The sequence below is a fragment of the Mustelus asterias genome, chromosome 12, assembly GCF_964213995.1.
Source record: "Mustelus asterias chromosome 12, sMusAst1.hap1.1, whole genome shotgun sequence".
Classification (NCBI taxonomy): Eukaryota; Metazoa; Chordata; class Chondrichthyes; order Carcharhiniformes; family Triakidae; genus Mustelus; species Mustelus asterias.
Genome location: NC_135812.1, coordinates 40,875,181 through 40,889,357, shown reverse-complemented (window position 1 = coordinate 40,889,357; position 14,177 = coordinate 40,875,181). Strand labels below are relative to the sequence as shown.

The 14,177-nt window shown below is 47.9% G+C and overlaps 1 protein-coding gene across 1 annotated transcript in view; it reads right to left on the bottom strand.

Annotated features, from left to right (window-relative positions):
- Positions 1-14,177, bottom strand: part of tmem132e (transmembrane protein 132E) — a 735,345-nt gene that overhangs the window by 87,069 nt on the left and 634,099 nt on the right. The gene's annotated exons all lie outside the window — the stretch shown is intronic.

The window sequence follows — 14,177 nt, the reverse complement described above, 5'->3', positions numbered from 1 at the left end:
CAGGCCATGGCTGAGGGGCTCAGGCGCATTCTTGAGACACTGTGGGTCATGACTGTGGGTTTTGCGACCATGGCCCAGTCTGGGAGGACCATCGCTGAGGGGTTGCAGAGCTTGGCCCAGTGCACTTGCAGTGGGCATCAAGAGCGTGGCCCAGACTCCGAGGGCTATTGCTGAGGGTTTGCACACCCTGGGGCGAATGCAGTTGGACCTCCAGTACTGGCAGATTCCATGCAGTGTGAGGAGCCATTTTAACACCTGCTGAGCCCCCTTGATTGGGGCAGCAGCTGACAGAGCTGCTCTTTGTTACTGTTAGCGGGGCCTGAGATGGAATGTCAGCAGTCAGCCACAGAGCCTGTCCAGCAGACGGATGGCAGGGTAACCATGACATCCTCACTGAGATTGGAAGTCAACCTCACATACAACTTCTCGGTGGTTGTTCAGTGGACAGGGGAATGTGCCCAACACAGGCCCCAAGCCAGTGCAGACCCCCAAATGTTGGAACCCCAGTCCGGCATGAGCCCTCCCAAGCCACTTCACCCGTGCAAGTCCCCCATCTCGCACCATGGCCACGGCTGAGACATCCCCCTGCACCCTGGTGATTGGTGCTCAGTGATACTCACCTCCTTGCTCACCTTCGTCACTGCTGCACCTGAAACTCACTTATTTCGAACAGCTGTAATTCTTGCCGATATGATGTCTGACCGATGAGGGGGTTGGGTGGGCTCAGGTTGGGGCAGGGGTTTGACCTTGTTACTTCCTCATGGGATGAGGGTCTGGTGCTGAACTGTCCTTTCTAGCTTTGGGAAAGGTGTTGCTTAGTTTCAGGATAGTGAATTCAGACATTATCCTGGGAAAAAATACACATTATTGTCTCTGTCTTCTAAAACTGTTGAAGTTCTCTGATCATTTAAATCTCCTTGCCGCCTGGGCAGCTGGAAGACTTCCTAATCACTGCAGCACTCCATTCAGCAAAACGGATTTCTGTTTTTCTCTCTAGGAAGCTGCAGGTGTGCGAAGATCCCTTTCATGTCCCCTGATTGAAAGAAGTAAATCACTTTCACTAGTGGGGCGGGGGGAAGGAATTCACTTCTCCACAGCTGTTCACTCAGCCACATTGTTTTACACAGCATTTATTCCAAGTTTCTGCTTCATAGAAAGCTAAAAGTCTTTGAAACATCTTCCAATCCTTTGAAAACCTTTGTTTCCATTCAATAACAGTCCAGTTCTTTTAATTAATTTGATTGACATCTTTATGGTTTTTAATTCAGCACGCAGTCAGCTGTCATCAACGCAAACTGGAGGAACAGCATCTCATCTTCTGGCTAGGCACCTTACAACCTTCTGGTGTCAACACTGAATTCAATAACTTCAGATGATTAGCCCTATCCCACCTCAAACCCTTTGTTTTCATTTCATTAATTTTTACTATTCTCTACCTTTTATTTCTTTATTGTCTTTCTTTATCTTCCCCCCACTCTTTCCCCCTATTTGATCCCCCCCTTCCTTACCTTTTCTCCCTCTTTGCTTCCCCTTCCCCCTTTTCTCAATTTTACCTCTCTCCCACCCATTCCACCCCCCCCCCCCCCCCCCCACCCACCCCCGGCATCTTCATCTGTCACTGCTTACCCTCTGATTTCAGCTTCTCTACTGTTTGGCCATTTACACCTTTTATTCTCTCTATGGATTGCCATTAGCAGCCTTTCCCCTTGTTTTTGTGGTAATGACTCATCTTTCATTCCCTCATCCTACAGTATAAATATCTCCCACTTTCTATGCCTTTTAGCTTTGACAAAGGGTCATTTGGACTCAAAACATCAGTTCTTTTCTCTCCTTATAGATGCTGCTAGATCTGCTGAGAATTTCCAGCATTTTCTCTTTTGGTTTCAGATTCCAGCATCCACAGTATTTTGCTTTTATGCAGTCAGCTGTGTTTATTTATCCTTCCCTTCAGGCTTGAATGCATCACAAATATTCCATGTCCCCCCTTGGGGTCCAAGGTGCCAGGTCAGGATGTCAGTGTCTGGCTGCCAGGGTCAGAACACTGTTGGCACTGCCAAGAGGCGGAGTCTGGAAGGGGACCTGGTGAGCAGGTGGGTCTTTGGGAGAATAACAGCTGAGGGGGTGAGGAGGGTCAGGTTGGGTCTGCCTCATGCCTGCATGATGTGGGGATGAGTTTGGTGACCTGTTATTTCAGTGGTTGGTGGGGGGGGGGGAGGAATTGTAGTGGGGAAAATTACAGAAATGGTTACCTGACACACAAAATGGTTGCCTGGCACACAAAATGGTTACCTGGGAAGAGACATTAAACAGGCACTGGCTTTTAGCACAGACAGTCACTTAAAGTTAAAACATGCAGTAACCAAAATGCTGCAGGAAGCTAGTCAGAGCTTGAGGCACTTTAAAGATAAGGGCAAACCCAGGACAATAAGGTCTGATAATAAGATCAGCCATAGATGGGAACATAAATACATAAATGCAACAAAACCAATCATTGAATGAATAGATCGAAACCAGTCATTGATAAAGGAAATGTATCCATTCTATGAACAATGCTATGTTAACTGCCCATATCTGTACCTATCTGATTGTAACGACGTGTTAACTATCGATCACCATGATCTGTCTACTCAACTATAACGATGTGTTAAACTGCTAATGTCTGGACTACCTATTGTCTGAAAGGTATAAAAATGATCAACTGCTACTGTATTATTGAGAAGGTAGCTGCCAAGTACTGCAGAGTACCAGTGCTTTCTCCCGAAGCTTCGTATCCAAAATAAAACTGTGTTATTGAACCTCCAGTCTGACTCCGGTGGTAAATTTCCCACAACAGAACGATACCCCTCTTTGCTGAGCAGTTAGTGATGCTCCCCTTGTCAGCAGGGGTGTCGCCATTTCCATTTTTGGGGGCGATGGGGATCTGTCTATGAACCTTTTAAAGGGCGCCTTGATCTCTGAATAGCCGGTCAGCAAGTGTGTTTCCTGAGATGTATGAATTTGCATCTATCAGGTGCGTGAAACCAACTTGACAGGCACTACAAGCGCCAGTGGGAAACACTCTGGTTTTCCTGATGGCGTGGGCACTTAGAGTCAATTCGGATGAATCATGCCCATAATTTGTGTTCCGATTGCAAGCACAAAGCAGCTACCTTCCTATTACACTGGAGATTTACAGCAATTGCAAAGGAGAAAATTAGCTTTCAAGTGAACGTATAACACTGAAAGTGACAAACATGGATAAAATAAGCATTATCTCCAAGTTAATAGAATCCTCCTGTGGGCAAGCAAAAGCAAGAATATGTCTTAATCTTAGTGGGACTGGCCAGTTCAGATGGGACTCTAGATATGGCTATCAAAGGACATGGCTGCAAGTCTAAGTCGAGAACTTTGGAGAGAATGTCAAAGAAGGATGACCTAAAAAAATCAGCCAGTTTCAAACCTGATCAGAACATATGGGTATGGTCTGCAGGGGAAAGTGAACACTTGACATCCTGTCTTTTCTTTATTTAGAAAAGATTAGGTATACCAAAAGAGGATACACTTAAATATCTTTCATAGATGACAGTCTTTTGTCTCATTCTTTAAAGAGTTATTTATTGTCAACTGCTAGTTTGTTTTTTTATCTCCTGTTTTGCATAGTTCTTTTTCTTCACTTATTTACTCGGGAGTTGTGTCATTATTTTGTACTTTGTTCTTTATTTCTTGGAAACCTTTATAAAAGTAAGTATTATGACAATTTTTCATACATATTGTTCTATCCATGGTAAGGATTTTTGGGACTGGGAATAGAATATTTTTCACAGTTTTAGCCTTGAGCACCTTTCCTGCATGATATCAGGGGTACTATGCCACACTGCAGATAATGTTGCTAAGAGTGCTTAAAAAAAATTGCAAAATCCTTTAGTGATTTTACTTTACTGATCCTTTAGGGCGGCACGGTAGCACAGTGGTTAGCACTGCTGCTTCACAGCTCCAGGGACCTGGGTTCGATTCCCGGCTTGGGTCACTGTCTGTGTGGAGTTTGCACATTCTCCTCGTGTCTGTGTGGGTTTCCTCCGGGTGCTCCGGTTTCCTCCCACAGTCCAAAGATGTGCGGGTTAGGTTGATTGGTCATGCTTAAATTGCCCTTAGTGTCCTGAGATGCGTAGGCTAGAGGGATTAGTGGGTAAATATGTGGGGGTGGGGCCTGGGTGGGATTGTGGTCGGTGCAGACTCGATGGGCCGAATGGCCTCTTTCTGTGCTGTAGGGTTTCTATGATTTCTATGAAGTTGTTCATTTTGGAAAATGCTGTCAAATACAGCAAACTGAAACCCACATTCCCTGCAGCAAACTAGTTGCTATGAACTGCTTCTGGTATTATTGGAAGTCCACTTCTTTCATAAAGGTATCTAGATCATTCTTGCTCATTTAAATATCAAAATTTCTTCTGTATATTTTTTATACGAATGTATGGGTATGTATATCCCCAAAAGTCTACAAGTGTCTGAAAATGCTGACATCGACAGTTGACTCTAATTTGTCCGTTAGTAGATGTAAAGGGGCCTGGATTTTCATCCTCAAAGTGGTTGGTCATTTCTCAATGTTATAAACCTGTCCCCTGATCAGCAGGGCATACTACACCACTTTCATGGCGGAGTGGCAGAAGCAGGCTGGAGTCAGGGCTGCCATGCCCAAAGCAGGCCAGAGGCAGGAACAGAAGTGAGAGGATGCCCAGGCAGGCAGGTCAGAAGGCCCGGTTCTGTAAACGAATGTTAGGCATTAACAGCCCTCGCCCTTCACTTCACTACTAACCTTACCCAACCTCCACACTTCATCCATACCCCATGCCCCTTCATATCACCCATGCCCACTCCTATATCCACATGTACCCCCTTATATCACTCATGCCCCCTCTATATACCCATATCCAGTCACCCAGTACCCACAATAGACAAAGCTTATGAGCCCTATAATAACATTGGAAATACTTTTGAGGTGCTCATGAAGCTGTCAAAATAAACAAACAGCCACCAAAAATCTTGAGACACTTTAATCCTTTTTGCAATTCATAATACTATTAAAAAAAAGCACATAGTCCCACCAACAGCTATATCACCGGTGCCTGATGAGACGAATCCAGTTGTGAGGTTTAGAGCTAAGCCACATTATTCACTTGGGATTCTAAAGCACAGCTGTGTCAAAGTCTCGAGAGCATATACATGAAGTTATCAATACCTTCCAATTTACCTGTCAAGACATTCCCAATGTAAGACCAGGCTTCCTCCATTGTTAATGATTTCTCTGAGGTGGGCTGAACCATAGACTTGACTCCATGGAAATAGCAATGGAGTAGGACGGGATTGCTGCATGCAGGCTTGCTACCCATACTCTTCTGTGTGCTTAAACCTACAAGATGGGAATTGGGGTGGGAATTCTGGAATTGGGTCCTGCTAGTCATTTTAAATCTTGCCCACCTCTGTTCCTTCATGGGCAGAGGCATGAAAATCTGGGCGAGGATCTCTGCTTTCTGTTAGACATGTTACAGCCTTCCAGCCTCCACAATGAGTTTATCATCTTTAGAGCTGAACCACTGCTTCCATTTTTGTCACATAGTCGGCTGCACCTGAGCCACTGGGAGTGGAGAGTTGATGGCTGGTATATGGGGAAATTATTAGTGCATGGCCAGTGCGATCATCCACCTTTCTGGGTTCTCATGCCTTAGGTCCCGGAAACCTTCTCTTTCTCAGGTTTTCTGTGCTTCCCCACTACTCTGTTATTCTGCTTCAACAATTTACACCTCCTGTGGATTTATATTAACTTTAGTTACTATGCGTGTCTCATTATTGCCGAATTATGCCAATTTTTATCATTTAATCATTCCACCCCATTACAGACCTGTTTATTTTGACAGCTTCATGAGCACCTCAAAAGTATTTCCAATGTTATTATAGGGCTCATAAGTTTTGTCCATTGTGGGTACTGGGTGACTGGATATGGGTATATAGAGGGGCATGAGTGATATAAGGGGGTACATGTAGATATAAGAGTGGCCATGGGTGATATGCTTCCCTAACCATCCTGCACCAGTTCCCTTTCTCCTGGCTCTACACAGTCTACACAGTCTGTCTAAGTCTACACAGACTTTAAGTCTACACAGACTTAAAGGCTATTCATCTGTAATATCTTAATTCTGTTGACAATTCATTAAAATTAACTCTCATTCCACAGATGCTGTTTGAGCTAATGAATGTTTTCTGCACTGTACCAGTGTCAGTGTGACTCTAGGTACATTTAGGGTGCCCGCTCACTTAAGTGTCAGGGTAGTTTGAGAATTGGACCTAAAGTGTCTGACTTTTTGGGACCTATTTTACCATTTTCATTCTAAGTCCTGGACGGACATGAAACTGGGAGTATTTCAAATCTGACTTTTAGGCCCGTTCTGAAGCGCCCCCCATATGCACTCTGCCTGCAAAAATATCAGCGATTCCAAATCGCGCTGCAGAAGCCTGTGGATGGGCTTAACATGCCCGATCGGAGCCTCCAACTGCGCATGCGCAAAAAAAAGATAGAATGCTGCTCCACTGCCACATCCCTCCCGGGCTGGATAATGCCTCCCCCTGGCCCCCATGGACATTGCCCCATCCTCCCAACATTACTGGCCCCTTTATCCCCCACCACCCAGACTGATCGTGGCCCCCTCCCACTGACCGATCTTAAGCAGAGTGGCAGCAGGCCCCCTTCCCCCCACCGACCTCAGGCACAGGGGCAGAGGCCCCCCCCTCATCGATCTTAGGCAGAGTGGCTGCGCCAACTCCAATGGCTGTATGACACCTCCCTCTCTCTCCCCTGTCCTCAATCATCATAGAGGCACTGATCCACCATCCCACTCCCCCATCCCACTTCAGCGCACCTGCAAGTGCTCACTTGCTTTCCCCTCAATGCTAACAAGCAAACTGCATGTAACTTGCTGTAATGCTCTGCCAAACTGCCTGCAGCCAATTTGCCATAACAAGGGGCAGCTCCATAAAAACCCCAAGGATGGACAGGCAGGCAGTGTTGGAAAATGACGACCACACGACCAGCCCCCAGACTCACTGAAGGCAACCTTGGGAGGCTGCTGGATGCGGCAGAGATGAGGAGGGACACCCCCGCAACAGGACGCAGACCCAGGGGGCTGATGGCAATGCGGCCTGGGAGGCAGTTGCCGCTTCCGTCAGTGCCATGGCACTGGCCCCCAGAATGGGGAAGTAGTACCGCAAGAAGGTCAATGACCTCAGCCGGGCAGCAAGGGTGAGTGCGTAAGCCCATCTAGCATCTTCCCCCAAATCGCCCCCAGATTCTCCCACCCCCAGCACCCTGCATGCTCCCGACCTCTGACCCCCAAGCACCTCCTTCCTACACCCCCTCCCCAAGAGTAGCACTGCGCTTGCCCTCTAAGGGCCACTGCCTGATACTCTGCAGGAGTCACACTATCATTTCTTTCATGGCTCCTTCTGTCCCCACTGGAGAAGACCGAACATAACACCTGAGAGAGGGCGAAGACAGTGGGTGGTCCTCACCCTCTTTGAAGAGCGGGTGCTGGAGCTGTCCAGGGAAGGGGAGATATGGGCTGTCAGCAACAGCATGGTCGGGCTGGAGTCAAGGAGTGAGCACCTGTCAATCCTTCACTCAATTTTAGTCAACTTCTAGGGGGCATGACTTTTGGGTGCAAGCGGCAAGGTTTAAAGGAGATGTACGAGGCATGTTTATTTGCACAGAGAGGGCAATGGGTGCCTGGAACTCTGCTGGGGGAGGTCGTGGAGGCAGATACGAGAGTGACCTTTAATAGGTATCTTTACAGCTACGTGAATGGGATGGGAATAGATGACATATGGTCCCCAGAAGGGTAGGGAGTGACAAGTCAGATGGGCAGCCTGGTCGCTGCAGGCTTGGAGGGCCGAAGGGCCTGGTCCTGTGATGTAGAGCCTGTTCTTTGTGCTTTGTTCTATGTTCAATGGAGAAATGTGCAACGTTTTTGCATCCTGGATTCCTCGTGCTCTCTTGCACTTAACCTTCTGTCTTTTGTTGCAGGGACAGATCCATATGCCCTGGGGCCTTCTGGCATCATGACCCCCACTGTGGCTCCCGCCCATCCTGCTCCAGACAGCTCAGACGAGTCCTTGGAGGATATGGGTGAAGGGACCACCGTGTGCCGTCAGCTTCCATCTTGCAGTTCACTATCCCAGATACTGACACGTCGGTGGGTCCAGCTAATGGTGAGGCTTCTGGGTCACTCTTCGGTGAGCACGACACATCTGCTGATGTACATCGGGTGGAGGAGGGAGCGTCCGAGACCTCTGGCACGCGGGGGCTGTCAGAGGCGAGGACTCAGCTGGCTCCAGGCTACATGCTAGGCCTCTAAGATCACTTCTCTCTCAGCTGTTGGAGATGCAGCAACAGAGCCAGGGAATGCAGGAGGGGCTGACGGCCACACTGGACCAACTGTGAGGCTGTTGGGAAGAGTCCCAACGCTTTCAGATGGACCAGCTCTTGCCTGTCTTGCGTGGTTCCCAGGCCAACACTACAAGGGTGGCGTCCCCGGTGGAAAATCTGGGGCAGGGAATCCACACCGTGAGTGGCAGGCTCCAAGTGATGGCTGAGTCACAGTAGGCCACAAGCAGAGTCCCAGAGGGCCGCGGCTGAGTCACAGTGGGCCACAGCTCAGGGACTCAACTGGATTCTCGAGGCTCTGCAGCCCATGGCTGAGAGGCTCGAGAGCTTGCAGGAGACCCAGCGGGACAGCGCTGAGACACAGCGGGCTACGGCAGCAGTCCTTAAGAACGTGGCCTAGCCGGAGAGAGCCATGGATGAGGGGCTGCAGCGCATGGCCCAGTCTCAGAGGGCACTTGCTGCGGCCATTGACAGGTGGCCCCCCGACTCAGGTGGCTGTCGCTGAGGGCTCGACCACCATGGGTAGGAGGCAGTGGTCCTCCAGGACTGGCAGGGCCAGGTGGAGCTTCTGGAGCTCACTGCAGAAGCACTACCGTCCCATGGAGTGACCCAGGGGCCCTCAGGAACCCCAAGAGAGGAGGAAGGGCTCGAGCCCATGCTGGGGCCTTCCAGCCAGGAGGCTTTGGTTGTGGCTACACCTTCTGGTTCCATCCTTCCTGACACCAGGGCATCTCAGGGGCAGCAGGATTTAGAGAGTGTCATGGAAACATCCCAGACATCTGGAAGCCAGCCAGGGCCCTCAAGGTCCAGGGCCTCCAGAGGATGCCAGCCAAATGCATCACAGGCAATAGGCGAGATAGGCAGCTGGCCCCCTCCACCTTCGATGTATATTCTGGGGAGACATTGAGATGTAGTGGTAGGCAAGTTAGGAAGTTATAATTGCACTAAGATGGCACGGGTGAAGGGCTGCATTAATTAGATAGATCTTTAAGCACCTTAATGTTTTCCGTTCACACATTTTTATGTTAGAACTTCTTATTTAAACACTTTTATTGCAATTATTAAATGTTTTTTCACCACCCACCTGTGACTAATTTGTCTCACATTTGTCTCAAACAGGAATCCTCTTCCATTGATGATCGCTGGAGGAATGCTTCATGTTGATGTCAGTTTGGGAGGCCCCTCAATGCTGTGTCACTGAGAAAATGAAGCCATTGGTTCCCCAGAACCAACGAGCGATTCCCTCCCCTTCCCCATCCGCCCCAGGACCCTGTATGGGGGTTTACAGATCCCTTACCCACTACTCAGACATGAGCCCAGGTGCCAGTGTGCATGCAGAGCTCAGGTAGGAGTCCGACTAGTTTGCACAAAGGCATTATCATAATGGTGCTTAGCGAGTCGTCATAACCCTCCTGCCTGCCAAAGAAACTCGCTAACACAGCATACCCAGGCCCATCACTCAGGTGTGACGATGTTGCAGGAGATAGTAGGACTTTTGGGGCGGGGGGGGGGGGGGAATGGAACCCAAGTGCACAGACACAGCCCTCTAGTGACTGAAGTGCCTAATGATCAGAGCCTCTCTAGCTGCCCTCGCATGCCTTATTCGAGCTGCCCAGCCCTCTTGGGTGGTGTTGCTTGGCGTGCTCCTCCTAATCCTGCTGGGTGGCCTCCTCCCCAGCGATGCTCGACTGGTCAACCTCCACGTCCTCCTCCTCCAAAACATCACCTTTCTGCTGTGCCAGGTTGTGCAGGGCCCAGCACACCACCACAATACGGGTTTCCTCCGGGTGCTCCAGTTTCCTCCCACAGTCCAAAGATGTGCGGGTTAGGTTGATTGGCCATGCTAAAAATTGCCCCTTAGAGTCCTGAGATGCGTAGGTTAGAGGGATTAGCAGGTAAATATGGAGGGATATGGGGGTAGGGCCTGGGTGGGATTGTGGTTGGCGCAGACTCGATGGGCCAAATGGCCTCTTTCTGCACTGTACGGTTTCTATGGTTCTATGTGAATGGATTGAAATGCATACAAATACATTTTAATGGCCATCGCACCCATTTTGGGTGCGTTCCTGATCGCGGCCATTTTCGGGTCTTGGTAAAGGGGTAACTGACACGCAGGTGGGCATGGATCGTGCTACTCGCCTCACGTCTGACTTTACCATGTTTTCACACCAGAAAACGGGCACAACACGATGGTAAAATTGCCCCCTTTGTGTGTAGAGTGCAGAAGGTTGGGGAGGGTGGAGGGGAACTGGATTTTTATGGAAACACTCTTTAATTGTCTGCCACTATACCAGGTTCCAAGGAACAGAGAATCCTGATGTACGGAGTCATTATTCTGGTCCCAGCCCTCATTCATCAATGGGCTATGTTTTGGCATCTTCCATCCTTTCAAAGGTCATCTGTGTAATCATACTTAAGATCATCATTTGGTATACAACATGTGGCCCTTTTGGCATTCTCCCAAAGGAGTAGGCCAAAAGCATTGGGAGTTTCTGTGGCCTATATATATTATACATAGATATATATATTTTTTTCACATATATAGATATATATTTACATTAAGTAATCTGCTATGCTGTTGCTCCATCATGAACTCATCTAGAAGAAGTAGTGTGAGATAATTTATACTCCCAGTATAAATTAAAGACGAATGAGGAGAAATAATTCAGACCACACTTTAAAACTATACATTCTCCCCATTTTTACAGTTCTGTTATAAATTCTTATGTCCATGCTTAAAATAGAAAGAGTAAATTTGTCACTTTGTAATTACAGCTCTTCGATAGTGGCCAGTGACAGCCTAGCAGTGCCTCTATTTTTCAAAAAAGGCGTCATGGTGAGCAAAACCGAAAAGAGTTTGCAGAATGGAGGGTATGGATGTGGCTGGGAGCAAGGTTGGCCATGGGGCTCTGGCACTTTGTCAAAAATATGAAAACATGAATAAAACAAAAAAAACTCATCCCTCAAACCTCCCCATCCCTCCCCCACACAATGCCATGCCCCATCTATGTCAACCCATGAAACCTCATGCCACACCACCCCCACCCCTCTTACATACACACAGAACCAACACCATTTACCCTTACACCTATTAAACAAACTCGTCCAGTATCCTCAGGACTCAAGCTGAAATTGAATATAGTTCTAAGTGTCTAATGTTGAATTAACTATTTCTAAAAATCTCTCATAGATAAAAACTATTCACTACATTTAGCTTCCATTTGATCCTTATAAAAACAAACATTTGGATCAATAGTCCCACTTCAAAGACTTAGTAACCTCTTGGAGCTGTCAATCAAACTGTGAACTCACATGATAATGAAAGGTTGTAAATCAGTCATTCTGCACAGATTTTGTTTTTATTCATTCGTGGGACATGGGCATCACTGGCTGGCCAGCATTTATTACCCATCCCTAGTTGCCGAAGGCAGTTGAGAGTCAACCACATTACTGTGGTTCTGGAGTCACATGTGGGCCAGACCGGATAAGGATAGCAGAATTCCTTCCCTAGATGGGTTTTTCCAACAATCGACAGTGGTTTTATGGTCATCAGTACATTCTTAATTCCAGATTTGTTTTATTGAATTCAAATTTCATCATCTGCCATGGAGGGATTCGAACCTGAATCTCCAGAGCATTAGCTGAGTTGCTGGATTAATAATCTAGCGGTAACACCACTGGGCCATCACCTCCCCTTAAAGGGTTGTAGGGAAGAGCCTGGGAACTACAGGCTGGTGAACTTAACGTCTGCAGTGGGTAAGTTGTTAAAAGATATTCTGAGAGACAGGATCTACAGGCATTTAGAGAGGCATAAGCCTGAGGGTTACAATTACAGAATCAGGCAAGGACTGATTAGGGACAGTCAGCATGGCTTTGTGATCGGAAAATCATGTCTGATTAATTTGATTGAATTTTTTGAAGGGGTAACCGAGAAGATAGATGCAGTGCAGTTGATGTCTTTGACAAGGTACCGCATGGTAGATTGTTGCATAAGATTAAATCTCACAGCATCCAGGGTGAGGTAGCCAATCGGATACAAAATTGGCTAGACGACAGAAGACAGAGGGTGGTTGTAGAGGGTTGTTTTTCAAACTGGAGGCCTGTGACCAGTCTGTGCCTTAGGGATCGGTGCTGGGTCCACTGTTATTTGTCATTTATATGAATGATTTGGGTGAGAATTTAGAGGTACAGTTAGTAAGTTTGCAGATGACACCAAGTGGACAGTGAAGAAGATTATCTTGGATTGCAACGGGATCTTGATCAATTGGGCCAGTGGGCTGATGAATGACAGATGGAATTTAATTTAGATAAATACAAGATGATGCATTTTGTAGATCGAATGTGGCAGGACTTACTCAGTTAATGGTAGGACTTTGGGGAGAGTTATAGAACAAAGAGATCTAGGCTCCTTGAAAGTGGGGTCACAGGTGGACAGGGTGGTGAAGAAGGCATTTGACATGCTTAGTTTCATTGGTCAGAATATTGAATACAGGAGTTGCGACATCTTGTTGATGTTGTACAAGACACTGGTAAGGCCACACTTGGAATACTGTGTACAGTTCTATAGAAAGGATATTATTAAACTAGAAAGAATGCAGAAAAGATTTACTAGGATGCTACCGGGACTTGGTGTTTTGAGTTAGAAGGAGAGGCTGGATAGACTGGGACTTTTATCCCTGGGGGTAGGAGGCTTAGGGGTGATCGTATAGAGATTTATAAAATAATGAGAGGCAAAGATAAGGTAGGAAGTCAACATCTTTTCCTGAAGGTAGGGGAGGTAGAGGGCATAGGTTTAAGGTGAGAGAGGCGAAATTAAAAAAGGGCCCAGAGGGGCAATTTTTTTATACAGAGGTTGGCGGGTGTCTGGAACGAGTTGCCAGAGGTAGTAGTAGAGGCGGGTAAAATTTTGTCTTTTAAAAAGCATTTAGACAGTTACATGGGTAAGATGGGTATAGAGGGATATGGGCCAAACATGGACAATTGGGAATAGTTTAGTGGTAAAAGCTGGACGGCATAGACAAGTTGGGCCGAAGGGCCTATTTCCATGCTGTAAAGCTCTATGACTCTATCGGCCCGATTTTACCATTATGTCGTGTCCATTTTCGGGGCGAGTAGCACGATCCGCGCCCGCGCAAATGCCCACTTTACCAAGGCCCAAAAATGGTCGCGATCCAAACCATGCTCAAAATGGATGCAACGTCAATTTAAATGCATTTGCATGCATTTAAATTGACTTAATGGGATGGACGTCCAATCTTACCGGCACCATCGTGTTTGCCTGTCTGGATTCAGCGCGAAATAGACATGTTCGGCAAAGGTCTGTTTCGGGCGCTCCAGCTTCTGAAGAGGTAACTTCAGAGCTTCCAGCGGCTCTCTGACTCAGGTCGGGGGTGTGTGTGTGTATGTGTGGGAGGGGGTGGGTGGGGAGGCGGCTCAGATCATTCTCTGGTGGGGGGGAGGAAGGAGGTTCAATCGTTCTCTGGTGGGGGGGGGGGGGTGGCCTGATCATTCTCTGGCGGGGGAGGAGGAAGAGGGAGGCCAGATCGCTCTCTGGTGGGAGGGGGGGGGGGGGAGCAATCATTCTCTGGTGGGGGAGGGAGGGCAGATGGATCTCTGGTTGGCGGGGGAGGGGGGGCGGAGACACAGGGGGATCCACTGCTACTCTGCGGGCAATCGGTGGAGGGGAAGTAGAGCAGGGGGTCGCGATCGGTCTGGGTAGCGGGGGGGATGGGTGGATAAGGGGGACAGTTATGTTGTGGGGGTGGGG